We start from the raw sequence: 15,276 nt of genomic DNA on the forward strand, positions 1-15,276 counted from the left end.
CATAATGTCTCCTACTAGTAAATTAATTCTTCACTGATCTGAAAAGTATTACTCCTTGAAATATTCAGACAAAAAAAAAAAAACATGTGGAATGATTGCGCGGCTCAACGTTACGTCATACACTATTGTCAATGAATGGTTGCCAGAGATGTCTTATTAAAAGTTAAAGATCATAGCTTAGTTACTCCCCTTTTACAACAGACGGCGCTAGTGTTCTACTCGAGTGTTGCATGCATAGATCTCTTTGGAATGGAAGCCATTATGGATATTTTGACGTAGGTGGGGTTATATTTCTTGTTACGAGTAATATTGAAATTCCTTCAAACTTCTATGCATTAAATGTTCAGAAAAAATTACCAATCTACGGTCAACACTACGTATACTGCAATTGTGTTTCGTCTTATCTGTTGGTTTGAAGTTGTAGCTAGTTCTGCGTTGGTGATCCTTTCTCCTCCTCAGAGATGCGTAGATAACCTATGTCGAGATTTAAGTCGCTCAACATACGTGTCCGTGGTGTGAAAATCCTCTTCTGTTCTCTCGTGTCGCGTTGAACTCGTAATATTCCCGGAGGTTTCGGCACCAAGATTTATGTGTTATAAAACGTAACTACTGAATTATAAGAGGACTTCACCGTCGTGTTCACAATATCACGTTTATTATTATCAACAATACACACACGTCACAGAGTAAAGAAGGCAACTATACATATACAAAGAATACATAGATATTTCGATGTTGACGTAACCAATGTCAATCCGCGACAAAGCTAATGCAGTGAGCTCGCAGTTGCGATCAACAGTGTTCTGTAAGAAGGAAGTCAGCTCCCGGACGAAACTATCTTTACATCGGTCTGTTTTCAGACCAACTTTGCTTTACGGGAGTGAAAGCTGGGTATACATAGGATATCTTATTCATAAGTTAGAAGCGGCAGACATGAATGATTGCTGGTACAAACAGATGGGGATAATTGCAGGAGGGTACTCGGAATGAGGAGATAAAGGATACATTAGGAATGAACTCCTTGGATGAAGCTGTACGTATAAATCGGATCGGTGGTGGGGTCATGTGCGGCGAATGGTGGAGGAAACGTTACCTAGGAGAATGATGAACTCTATTATGGAGGGTAAAAGAAATGGAGGGAGACCAAGACGAGGATTGTTAGACTCAGTTTCTAACGATTTAAATATAAGAGGTATAGAACTAGTTACAATCAAAGGATTGTGATGGTGATTAGTAAATACACAGAGGCTTGCAGGCTGAACACTAAAAGGTATACGAGTCTATAATCAAGATGCATGTATGTATTTTATGTATATTATTTCTGCATACCCTCTCCCTTGTAATGAATACGTGTCATGTAACCTGTATAAATCTGCAGGTCCACTTGTTGAAGTGAATAGTCTTTTAGTTTAAGGAAATGTCGCCTTTAAGCGTGGTATGTGTGTTGATACAGGATCTCAGCTCTCTGGAGTCACTTGTATATACACCACAAAATGTTAACAAAAAGTCCACTGAGTTTAAAACTCGTCGCAGAGACCGCAATAAGTAGCGTCACAAAGTATACAAACAAACACGTCTTGGTGACGTGTTTTGAAGCATATGTTCCTGGAAAGGAAAAATATCATACATTCACCAGCAGAACTCTCCATAAACAAAGATTTTATCCTTTTCATTGACACAAAAATGGTATTCCCCATGCGTCAACTTCAAAGAAAGAGCTCATGAATTCCACAGTAAGAAAAATCGTTACTCCTTTCTTCATCCTGTCTATTAAAGAAAATAGTTTTTGTGCGATCAAAATGAATTTACCGGGTGTAACAACAGTCGATACGCAGATTTACAGGGTTGACAGATGAGACCAAAATAAATAAATTAAAAAACCGTAAGTTGGAAATTGATCATTGAAGTACTTATTGGCGTGATTGAGAATGCAGCTATTACATTTTTCTCTTGAAGTCCGAGACCATTCGATTCGCAGATTCACTGGATTGGTCTCGGTGGATCAATCGCATAACCTGCTCATTCTCTCGACTTTACACCACTTGACCCCCATGTGTGGGGGGGCAACGTTACTCCATTGACCGCAGCAGGAGCCCCGACTTTTGAATAGTCTACGTAAAGTATTACAATTAAATTGAAATGTAATGGTTTCTTACTCAATCATTTAAAAATACCATAACAACAAATTTCTGATTTACTGTTATTTAATAAATAATTTATTTTGGTCTTTTCTTATCATCTATGGAATTTTGAAAGTTTTATATAGTTGCAATCGTTATATATAGGGTGAAGGGATATTCGCAGACAACCACATCACAACAGGATTCTATATCAAATTTGACATCATGTCGGTATAAACAAAAATGTCCTAGTTTCTGAGTCTTAGAAGTCAGAATTAGCAGCTGTGTAAAGATGAACTCTGTGGTAGAAATCACTTTGAAGGCTATTAGTGGCTAAGTTGTCTACTTCTGGCACGTTACTACATGGTGTCCGTATGTCGTTGTGTATCAAAGAGTTCAAATTTAAAATGTTGAATTTCGAATTTTAATATTCAGGCTATCACACACATTCACTACTGATCTGCATTTAGGACTGTCGCTCAGTTGGCAGTTTCCCTATCAAATGTTTACCTAGTATTTCCTTAAATTTAATTATTTCAAAGATAATGGAAATCTATGAAATTTTTCCGTTGGAAAATTATTCTATTCCTCTCGAATTCCAAGTTTATCTTGATATTATGCCCATCCTACTTTAAAAATCGCCACTGAAGTTTATTCGTGTATTACACTTATTTTTAACTGCGACAAAAACAGCTTCGTAATCGCTAGTTTATGATCTAAAGAAGTACAAAATATGCAAGCAGATATGCCCTAAAAGCTATCTAAATATGACCACAAAAGAAAGTAATATGACATTTTAGGAATAGGTAGCAAGTATTAGAGTATTACTAACATTAAACGTGCCAAAAAGGGATTAGCGATAATACAGCAGACACTTTATTCATGCAAACTGACAGAGCTACAGTAGGTACGTTAAAACTCCATTCAGTATCAGCCCTGAGGCAGAGTTGTCACTCTGTTTTCCTAAAGAAAGGACAAAAGTATCGAAGTATTAGCATGCTTTTTGGTGTCTGTCGGCGAACGTTCGTCCAGCATCACCTTTTGGAATTATGTCTTCTAAACCTCCTACCTCGCCGTTTCGCAAAAAGAAAGAAAAATACATCTACTACAGTATTTTGAAATCCTTTGTTTGAAATTCAACGCAGATAGCAAGTACCTTGTTAAAAACAACGCCTCGATTTGAAAAAAATGCTCAAAATATAACCAAATACGACTTTATATCGCTAAAATGAACAAAATATGACCAAACCAATAAAATTTTCCAAAATATGCATTTATATGCAACATAAAATTTCTTTAAACGGGGTCAAGGAGCCATCATTCACAGTTATTTTTCGGATTTTGTGTAAAATCAGCTCAGGAAAGAAATGTGACGTTTCTCTAACATCCAAACGTTAGTGATCAAGTATATTATCTATCACTTAAGTTTCTCTTTTGAGCTTATTTGGTTTTATCACCACCATGACCAGAATGTTCTTTCATCATACACTACTCTGATTCAGTTGACCTTCCCAGATTAATTTATTTACCATTTGTTGGCCATGCTTTCTGTTATTCGGATTACTTTCCCGGTTAACATTTGATAAATTGAAACAACCCGCTACAATCACGTTCCTATGTCCTTCCGCACATATATGATTATCTTACGAAGTTATTCCGTGTCAATATTATCCCTTCCAGGTCTGTACAATCTAAAAACATCAAGTAGCCGATTGTCTTCAGAAATGATCCTTACACTTAGAATTTCATATTTATCATCTTCACTTGTTCAGAGTTTACAAATTCTTTCAATAGTGTTAATCCGTGAGGAGATTTCCGCATCCTTAATATCACTTCTCAATCATGATTCAACTCCTTCTATGACATATGGTAAATTTAAGCATTACATTAGTTATTTCTATTCCTCTCCTTACAATACTTCTTCAGTTTAGGACTAACGACAGTATGGCATTATAAATCAATCAATCAATCAATCAATCAATCAATCAATCAATCAATCAATCAATCAATCAATCAATCAATCAATCAATCAATCAATCAATCAATCAATCAATCAATCAATCAATCAATCAATCAATCAATCAATCAATCAATCAATCAATCAATCAATCAATCAATCAATCAATCAATCAATCAATCAATCAATCAATCAGGGCTATCACCCATGTAGCAGATTCCGTATCAGTTGTATACGTAGTCCTTTCTTAAATCAGGTGAGCTGGACGTGTGGTTAGGGTCGCGCAACTGTGAGCTTGCATCCGGGAGATAGTGGGTTCGAACCCCACTGTCGATAGCCCTGAAGGTGGTTTTCCTTGGTTTCCCATTTTCACACCTGGCAAATGCTGGAGTTGTTACCTTAATTAAGGCCACGGCCGTTTCCATCCCATTCCTAAGCCTTTCCTATACCACAGTCGTCGTAAGTCCTGTCTGTGTCGCTGCGACGTAAAAAAAAAAAACAATCTTTTAAAGCTCCGGTCAAGCTGATTCGTCCACTAATGTCACTCCAACTTTTACGAGTCTGCCCAGCCTACGACGTCCGACATCTGTAATGAGGGTTGGCCGCCCAACCCCTCGACATTTGAACGTGGTTTCACCTTGGTTTCGCCACTTGTCGAGGACACTCACCACAGCATTCCTCGAACAACCGACAAGTCGTCCGAAATGCTCATGCCGAGCCTCCGGGCCATTACAATCTGCCCTTGGTCAAACTCAGATAAATCTCACGCCTTCCCCATGCTACACACGGACAGCACGCTCATTGATACTACATGCACCGTGCATGTGTCTGACTAGCAGTCATTCCTCGTCAGGTGACGCTGCAATCGCCTGGACGGGTTTATATCGATAGTAGATAGGTGGTCATAAAGTTCTGGCTGATCAGTGTAGCGGTACTGTGTAATTCTAATGAGGTCGGCGTAAAGATCATAGACTACACGGATTGCACAGGCTACTCGGAGAATACAACAAAGTATGGTGAGAAGAGGTGTTCTGAAGTTTTGCATAATGATACGTCAGCAACGTGCGTATGCCATATTAATTTCATTTCAGAAAATGATTTGAGAGGAGAAGTATTCATGCATTATGGTCTCACAAACGTTCATCAGAACCATCGTCCGTACGTCAAGTCCCGAGATGATTACCAGATGCTAGGATACTTCCCTTTTTCTAACTGTGAGCCTTTTAATTAGGCCTATATTAAAATTAAATATGATAACGGGACCAAAAGAATTAAAATTGTCCCATGCAGAATTCTGGCAAATTCTTTCTACAACGATGAATTATTTCTATATCCTACCACTTTTCATGAAGATGTGCCATTGAATCGTACAGGAATTTCATGGCCAGTTGACAAGATTAGGAAATTCAGAAACCCTCTAACCCATGACGGAGACTTATCAAAAGTATTCCAGGATTACGCATCACCAGCTAGATGGAGGCGACCAATATAGGAGATTCATACTGAGAATCCTAACAACAATGGTCTCCAGAATGGAGACAAGATAGTTTGGATGTGATTAGCTGCTTTCCCTGTTTTTCGAAAGCTGTACCGTATTGTGGATGGTAGTCATGATTAGAGACGAGAATTATAGGCACTAAAACAGTTACAATGGGCATATAGGCTCTTAAATTAGACAAAATAGGTATTTAAATAGGCACTAACGTGTAAAATAGGGAACAAAATTGGCATGAAGAAATTACTTACAATTTAATAACACACTCAATTACTATAAAAGGAATTTACAAGCAACGTTTAAATGTTTTCCGGTAATTATCTAGTTCTTCTCTCATGCATAATATTTTTGTACTGAGAGAAATATCTCTCAACATCACATGAAGTGATTGGACAAAACTTAAATGAAGTCACTTCATCTGGTTTTATTTCGCTGACAGCGACTGCCTTCCCAGAGGTTCGGTCACAACTTCCCCTGAGTTCTTCCACAATCCTAAATGACTCCACCAGGGGCATGCCACTCTTCTCCAACTTGGTGATTGCTCCCGGCAGCTTGTTGAATTTTGAAGATGCTCCGGTTTATGCAGGGGTATATTAGCTCCCAACACCGTAGTGCATTGGTCTGAAGAAAATAGTTGTTGGTCGCTGCCCAAAGTGGATTAGTAGAAAGGCTGCGTTGATACAGATTTCTGTACTCGTATCAGATGCATCGCAATATTTATAAGTTGATCTATGTGTATTTTTCTCACATTTGATCTGAAAAATAATAAACTTGACATAAATTACATTGTCCTTATATCTTAAATTTCTATAGTTGGGCTAATTGGCAATAATGCTTAATATATATCATGCATTTGTTTCATTAAAAAAAGACTATTAGAGATGATGTTTCTAGAAGTACAAAACTATAAAGTAATATCAAGGCAATTAGTAATTTATATAGAAATATGTCCTCAAGGATTTCCAGTTATAATTTGGCAGTATCGTGTCGAGTTCCCCGGGTGAAAAATATAAAAAAGACGTGAAACGATACCGGAGTAGCGTAAAGGAGAGATCCGTCATTTTTTTCTTGCCAAGGACCCACCAAGCTGGCCCTAGCAGTATTCTTACTTATATAGAAGAATGAAAACGGAGGTACTATAAATTTCAGATTTGTGAACAGTTTATTTGTTTCTATTCGCCGGCTTTGGTCAGCCGGATCAGCTCTCATGAAGATTATTTTTTATTTCCTGTTGCCTGCAATAGATACTGAATCATGTGTGCCCACAAGGCCACCACCCGCGTTGAAAATTAAAAACCGTGTAATTTGAAATTGTCGTGACATGAGCCCATAACCTTATTTTTGGCACAATTTAGCAAGACTCTAGAGGGGATATTAGAGGCTGGGAGCTTACGTCCCTCAGACTCTCTTTGCTTCCCTCTCCCCCTCCCCCGAGCAAAACGGTTACTAACCGGACCTCACCAATCCAGACCAACGGTCTTTTCGCTGGCTTCGTCTTGTAAAGATAGTCTTGGCAACTTTGTAAAACACGCTGTGGCATCGTCCTAGCCAGGCTACATTGGATCTGCAACCTGTGTTTCGCGAAGGCTTAGCGGAAGTGCAATAGAAGTCACGATTTTTAAAGGGAGTTTCAAAAACTGCATTTCAGTTGTAAATCTCTATTTTCACAGGAAATGAATCACAGTTCAAAATACCGATTTAATTTTCATCCATTCTGTAACATGAGACCACCGGCGTTCTAACTCGTCGTTAAGTAATTTATTTACATTTTAGGAATATAAAGAATTGAAAGTTCACGTCTTATACAGCATTGCAACGAAACAACTTGTCACAATACATAAACCAATAGACCTATATATGCTACAATGAAATGCGATCATAGTTTGTAACACTCTCTTCAACAGCTCCTCGTTGAGTGACACTTAAGTGACTGTGCGTATAGCATATAATAAAGAACGTAAATAAGAACTGTGGCTCGCCCGAAAATTGCCACAATATAGGAATCTTAGTTACCACTCTATTATGGTTTCCCACTTGTCTATGCAATAATTGGGCGCCAGCTTTACAGTTTAAAAGGAACTGTAATGCAACATTTATTTTTAATAACATAGAGGGTTTAGATTGAAAATCACAGGGGTAGGATATGAAATATTAAACATTAAGTATCACTACAAGAAAGAAGATTAATGCAATCTCATTTTTAACTAAATGTATTAAAAGAAGAAAAGAGATGAATTGGAAAAGCTCCTTTTCAGTCTAAAAAAATTAATTTGAAGTTAATGGAATTTATCGTCGCTTGCATTATCTAACATCGGCTCACCAATTTGCTTCAGATGATGTCCTCTAGTTTCCATGGGTACTCGTTCCCTTTTCGCCGTGGTAGATCTGTTCCATGGACATCCTTCCTTCTTTCTTTCCTTCCTTCCTTAGGGTAATCCATTTAGGTCTATTGGGCCTAACACTCCCTGTTTGCCTTGTCTGTAAGCTCGATATCTGCCCTACTTCTATGAAATACGATAACAAATGATCTCGGTTGGAGAAAATCCAACATCATGAATTTTTCCTTCTTAATTTGAATATCCATACCAACTAAACTGTTTCGCTGTAAGAATATTATTATTATTATTATTATTATTATTATGCTAGTTGCTTTACGTCGCACCGACACAGATAGGTCTCATGGCGACGATGGGACAGGAAAGGGCTAGGAGTGGGAAGGAAGCGGCCGTAGCCTTAATTAAGGTACAGCCCCAGCATTTGCCTGGTGTGTAAATGGAAAACCACGGAAAACCATTTTCAAGGCTGCCGACAGTGGGGTTCGAACCTACTATCTCCCGAATACTGGATACTGGCCGCACTTAAGCGACTGCACCTATCGAGCTCGGTACTGTAAGAATACAAAGTCGATACTGCGTATAGTAGACTCGAACTAAACCAAGTTCTATGGCCACACAATCGTAGAATATATCACGAACCGTGAATAATATAGTATGACCGAGTTTCGGCAGTATCACATTATCGCTGTACTGTGCACCGCTGTAAACATTGAAGTTCCGAGAAATACTGCCGATACATAGTGAAATACATAAATCAGTTCCACAATGATAATAAGTTCCGTTCTGACAACATAATAACTCCGTTCTTGTTCTAGTTCTGTGGTTCCTCGATGATAGCTGCGTCCGATATTTTATCGGCTCATTCTCCTTCCACCGGGTCTCCGCTTCCTATCCAATCTCATTTCTTCGCTGCTTCCGAGCCAATCTCTTTTTTCCATCCTTTCTCTTCACCAGTGCGGTAGGAGTGTCCACAAGGTGTACATCTCCACGTCACAAGCCTCGCGCAGGGTGTCCGTCTAATTCAAACAAGCTCGCGGTAAACCCACTGACTCATACCAATTTCCCAGGCTTCCAAGTATAAGTTCCTTATACAAAGCATGGGGTGAAATGACACAATTGTAGGTTTCTAGTATAGACCAAAATTCTGAACATAATGAAAACTTCTTCCAACATTATATGAATAATAAAATATGCTGTAATAATATAAATAATAAATGATTTGAATATTAAATAGATTTACAATCGCCTGTAATAAAATTTACAGATATCAATTAAATATTCCCGATGACAGATCTTCTGATATCGTATGATATCACGTAATTTGGGCTATATAAATAATTTATATATGGGTGTCAAAACCTGGAAGGTTACAAGTAAAGTTCTCAATCACAAAGAAGATAAAAGGAACAAACGAACGTACCTCCTTACAGCAAGCTAGACAAATCTGCAGTGAAATTGGGATCCCCTATGATTAGAGTTACCAGACGTCCGTATTTACCAGGACATGCCCTTATTTTTAGCGTCTGTCCTGGCGTCCGTATTTATTTGTTGATTGTCCGTATTTTCATCTAATAATGTTAAAATGTACTTTTTCCAACTGGAAACCCATTTTCGTAAACTTAGACTCGCTTACCTTTGACTTCAGCTGCAGCTTGAACTTTTTAAATTCCTGTAGTCTTTGACTAGTATATTACCGCTGGTCGAAGTCGATAGTCGAGGTTGGCGATAGCATACGGAAACGGAAGCTAAAGTTACTTTTCGTCCATATTGCTGCTTAGTTGTGCCACAATCCTTGTGATCTACTCTACAATATCTGTTGTGATCTGTTGGTACGTTAAATGTATTATGGGGAAAAGAAAGTGTAAGTTCTCTGCTGGATTGGAGACAAGATATAAATGCTTCAAAAAGGGCCGCACCGACGAAGAAGCCATGTGTCTAGTATGTAAACCAGGAACATACGTTTCTGCGGCTAATCGTGGAGCTATGGATTTAGAAAGTCACTTTACAACGGGCAAACATAAAGCTAATATTCGAAGTGCATCAATTTCAACTTCAAATAACGTGTTGACATTTTTCGAAAAGAACACATCACTAAACGAAAATGCGATTGCTGCAGAGGGAGTTCTTGTGTACCACAATGCTGTTCATCATGGGAGCTGCAAAATTATGGATTGTATGTCTAAGCTTCCATCTAAATTATTTCCTGATTCTGAAATAGAGAAAAATATTCACTGTGCTCGTACAAAGTCTGAGGCCATTGTCAATAATGTACTTGGACCTCACTGTGTAGAAAGTGCCATTAAACAAGTCAAAGACGTATCATACATTGGTGTTTGTACGGATGGCAGCAATAATGGTAATATAAAACTGTTTCCTGTGCGCATGCAGTATTTAGACTACAGGAATGGAGGGCTGCCAGCAGAGTTAATTGACCTGCACAGTGTTAGTAATGAAAAAGCTGCAACAATCTCTTCAGTGGTGTTAGATATCTTGCAACAAAATGGAATTTCGGAGAAGTGCATTGCTTTTGGAGGAGATAACTGCAATACGAATTTTGGTGGCCTGAAAAGAAGAAGAGATAATAATATATTTTCTAACCTCAAATCTCATCTTAATGAAACCTTGATTGGAGTAGGCCGCCCAGCACACGTGTTGCATAATTGTGTTCAACATGGATTTGATTTATTGTCGACTGACGTTGAAAGCATTGTGTTAAAAGTGTTCCACTACTTTTCTACATGCACCATGAGGAATGAAGAGCTAAAATCTCTTTGTGAATTTGTTGATGTGAATTACAAATCCTCATTGAAGCATACAAAGACTCCTTGGTTGTCACTTTTTCCAGCTGTTGAAAGGATGCTTGAACTGTATCCAGCACTTCGGTCTTATTTTCTATCTGTGGATAACCCACCAACAATTTTGAATAAGTTTTCACCAATAAGTTAAGTGAAATGTATTTAATATTTTGCCTGTCATTGATGTCAGTCTTTCAAGAGAACATTCTTCATGTTGAAAGGAGAATAATTCCATTATTGAAGTGAAACATGCACTGGAAGAAACTGTTGGCATTTTACAAGCTCGTTTTTCAAATAATTTTGTTCCTATGAAAGTGAAAGAAATGATGAAAACTTTGAAAGAGGAAGGGTTGCGGGAAGACAGTGATTCCTTCATGAAAGAAGTCCATGATGTATTTAATGCATGCCTGGAGCACCTTGGAAAATGGTTGCAACCACTTGAAGAATTCAGTACTTTTAAATGGTTGACCTTAACTTCAGATTTCAGCTGGACTGACCTTGAAGGTACTGTTAAATATCTTAGTGCTAAAGGTGTACACATTGATGATGTTAGATTATTTGACTAATTTGTAAATCTTCAAAAGTATGTTGAAGTGCAAAAGCAGAATGAACATTTCTTGAAGGAACCAGTCCATAAAAAATGGGCTGGTTTTCTAAACAGTGTCAATATTACATGTTCTTCCGAGCTACCGAAATTGGCAGAAGTGTATTTTGCAATTCCTGCACATAATGCCAGCGTAGAAAAAATTTTTTCTTTAATAAATAGACAGTGGACAAAAGAAAGAAAGAAATAGGTTAAGTGTTGACTCTGTGAAATGGTTGGTGTCAGTGAAATTTAACATCACCGGGCGAGTTGGCCGTGCGCGTAGAGGCGCGCGGCTGTGAGCTTGCATCCGGGAGATAGTAGGTTCGCATCCCACTATCGGCAGCCCTGAAAATGGTTTTCCGTGGTTTCCCATTTTCACACCAGGCAAATGCTGGGGCTGTACCTTAATTAAGGCCACGGCCGCTTCCTTCCAACTCCTAGGCCTTTCCCATCCCATCGTCGCCATAAGACCTATCTGTGTCGGTGCGACGTAAAGCCCCTAGCAAAAAAAAAAAAAAAAATTAACATGGAAGACTTCACTTGTAACCAGTTTTATGACTATTTCAAAGACAATAAGGAGTTGCTCAAAAAAATAAGTAGCTCTGATAAGTACAATCAACATGAATAAAGTGTCAGTGACATTCCTGCTTTCGAAACTTCACTTGTGGCCAAGCAATATTAATAAGGTACGCTATATAATGGTTTTAACAAAAAATGTAAGCAATTTTAATGCTGTCCTTGTTTGGTCCTGCTTTTTGAACTCAAAAGTCCTGTTTTCGAGCTGTTGTCATCTGGTAACCCAATCTGTGATTCACTTCTTCAGCCAGTAGGACTTCAACAGTTTTTCTTTGGGCATTGCCGCAAACTTACTTCTTCTTCTTCTTCTCCCACTTCACAATATATCACAACACGTTCCGAGCATAAAGCGTATGTGTACAACAGTTCGCATCGAAAGGGAGGTACAGGGCATATGGGTTGTGTAACATAGTCCACCGTTGACTGGTTCTCGCATATGTCTTAGGAGGTTGGAGGGGCTGAAGTTCAAATTTTTCCTTGTTTCTCCTGATGGAAATTTCTCTAGAACTATTTCTGTTGACTTCTGAGAATTCCGATTTTTGTTCGTTGGGTAAACGGATATTGAGATAAGAGAAGATAATTCTGTCGAGCATACTAGCTACAATGTAATGCACTGGAAGAAAAACGGCTGTTTTAAAATACAGTAAAAAGGCATCAAATTATGCTCCAAAATAGGCACAAACCCCTGAAATAGGCATTTATAGGCACAATAAAACCGACGAAATATAGCTAAAGAGGCCCTAAAACGGATTTTACTGGGCGAGTTGGCCGTGCGCGTAGAGGCGCGCGGCTGTGAGCTTGCATCCGGGATATAGTAGTGCAACCTGCGGCAACAGTGTTTTTTCTCTTCACTTTGCCCCATGTATGGGCAACAAATTTAATGCAACCTATTGGTGGCCTCATAGTCCTAATTCTTACCAAGGTCCAGGTTGGACTGATAAAAATATAGGTATCACCATCGCGCTGTACTTCCTCATACTTCACCTCAAGTTGTAGTACTAATTTAATATGATGTTGCCCGTGCAATATTTCCACTTACATGTTGCTAATTAACTATGCGAAATCGGGGATGGATATACCAATCAAACGCGGTGGTTGCATGTCCATATTAAGTCAATATCTCAGGGTAAAAACATCTATATGTATTCATCAATACTATTTACCTTCGCAAGTTCCGTTGAAGAGGGTGTATAGTTCAATGTGTTACTCATTTACTCCGAAATCCTACCGTAGAATTAATATAAGCCTTTAAATATCATGACTCCGAAATATCAGCTTAAATGTATCCTTACAACTAATCTTCCTATCTCTACCTTTGAAAATAAACGCTAGAATAAACTTAAAACTAATTTATTAGCATGCCAATATTATAATTAACAAAATAATGATCATCTTTGGTAATAGAGGAAAGTAAATCAAAAAAATCACATATTATTTTTCTTGACAACTAAAATTGACGAATTGACATAATTAAAATTGGGCAGGTATCTTTAATTCATCTGGGCAATTATTATTTTGTTGCGTGACCACACTTCATCACTTTATTTCAATATGGGGACAACTACGATTTACTCTTTATTAAAGGAGGGAGTGGTCTTTCTTTCCTTTAGGTCTATTTGCACTACTCTTTGGAATTGGTTTGGGAATTTGCGTATTGACTTGTTTATGGCATGAGATAAGTAACTCTTTCCAATGATGGCTTCAAAATGCCATTTTAAGTATCTAAAAGAAATTAATCCTAACCATAAATATAAATTCCAACATCCTATATATATTAAAAATGTGTGCCAAAAATAAAATTAAATATCTTCATTTACGAATGCCATCGCCATGTTCTTCAACCGTCATGACCTGTCAGAATCGTACCGACCGATTAATTATTATGTGTATTTTCAATTAAAATTACTCCTTCTACTGCCTACTAATTTTACCATTTTCAGGTTAACGCGTGCTCCACTGCTATATATTCATTATATGAGACGAATATATTACTAGGCGGCTATATCTCTTTTCTATATACACTTCAAATACATGTAAATTACGATCCATCTATCTCCATATTCCATATAAGTTCGACCAATAGACCATTTAATCTCACTGCTTCACTTAATATATTCACGTATCTAGGCCTTAATTTCACTGCTTGCCTCATTTTCAATCGCAAAATAACTGTAGCTAAGAATAAATTCGCACCTATTTCCATCAATCATTTACTTACACAATACCTATTCAACATCTCAAATCTCCAACAACATATTATCATTTATGCATTTAATTACTGCGATTCCTCCGCATACAACAATATCTCTACTCAGCTTCCACGTAATGTCTACCACGTCGCAGTAAAACATTCCTTTTACTTAAATATCTACTCAAAACACCGCAAGCTGCTACTGTTTATTTCAACTCATCGTAAATATGGACGATATTGGCCTAGTTATTCAATCTGGTCATTGGGTAGCCTAGGTTTATTATTATTATATTGCACTTCACTATCTTAGCCTTGCCTAGTTTAATATATATGACGTTCTCGTAAGCATATAGGTTCAAAAACATCAATTCTCTTCCCGATACTGCTCACATTAACCTCATATCAAACTTATGAGCACGGCAGTATATTACTACACATAAATAATACGTATCTGTGGTTATTTTCTCCGGCATATGCCTTAGAATTCACACAATGGCACAAACAGGTCATATCTTTGGCATTTCAGCATTCCTACAATTATACTACACCAAATGAAATACTTTATAGTTAAATTTACTAGAACGTTACTTATCTCTGGCCATGTTATGTCCGACTCTGCTTTCTTCTTCCTCGTCACGGCATCTCGGAATGCTTAGCCTTGCACTGGATCACGTCATGCTGGATCTCTAGGTCTTCAGGCTTGAGCTTACGATGATCTGGTCAGCCTCCTTCCATCGCTTTAGGCTAGCTCCATTTCGTGTCCAATTTCCATGCAACGAAAAGACAATATTAGATTGATAGAATACATCTTAATTTTCAGTATATAAAGCTTTTCCAAGTACTTTCTCTAATTGTATATATATTTCTTTTCCTCTAAAGATACTGCTCAGATTCAATTTTATTTTCATAAACTGGCTCTTCCTTGGTCTTTTTTATGTTGTCTGAATAATGTTCTTTAAATCTTATCAATGGGCAATACGTATAATTTGATGAAAATTTGGCCGTTTATTAAGTCAGTGTAGGCCTTATTTACGAAAGCCGTATCCCAACACCTCTTCTTCCGTACAGTATTTGAAATCTATTATGCGTGTTTCCCTGCCGTTTTTATGTATTTTCCAGTAGTTTGTTTCTGGATTCTTCCTTCGTATGGCTCCTATTATGGTTATATTGATTATGTCAGCTAATCTTCTGGTCAAGTAATCGCAATTCACAGTCCGTTT

Source organism: Anabrus simplex, chromosome 1, assembly GCF_040414725.1.
Source record: "Anabrus simplex isolate iqAnaSimp1 chromosome 1, ASM4041472v1, whole genome shotgun sequence".
Lineage (NCBI taxonomy): Eukaryota > Metazoa > Arthropoda > Insecta > Orthoptera > Tettigoniidae > Anabrus > Anabrus simplex.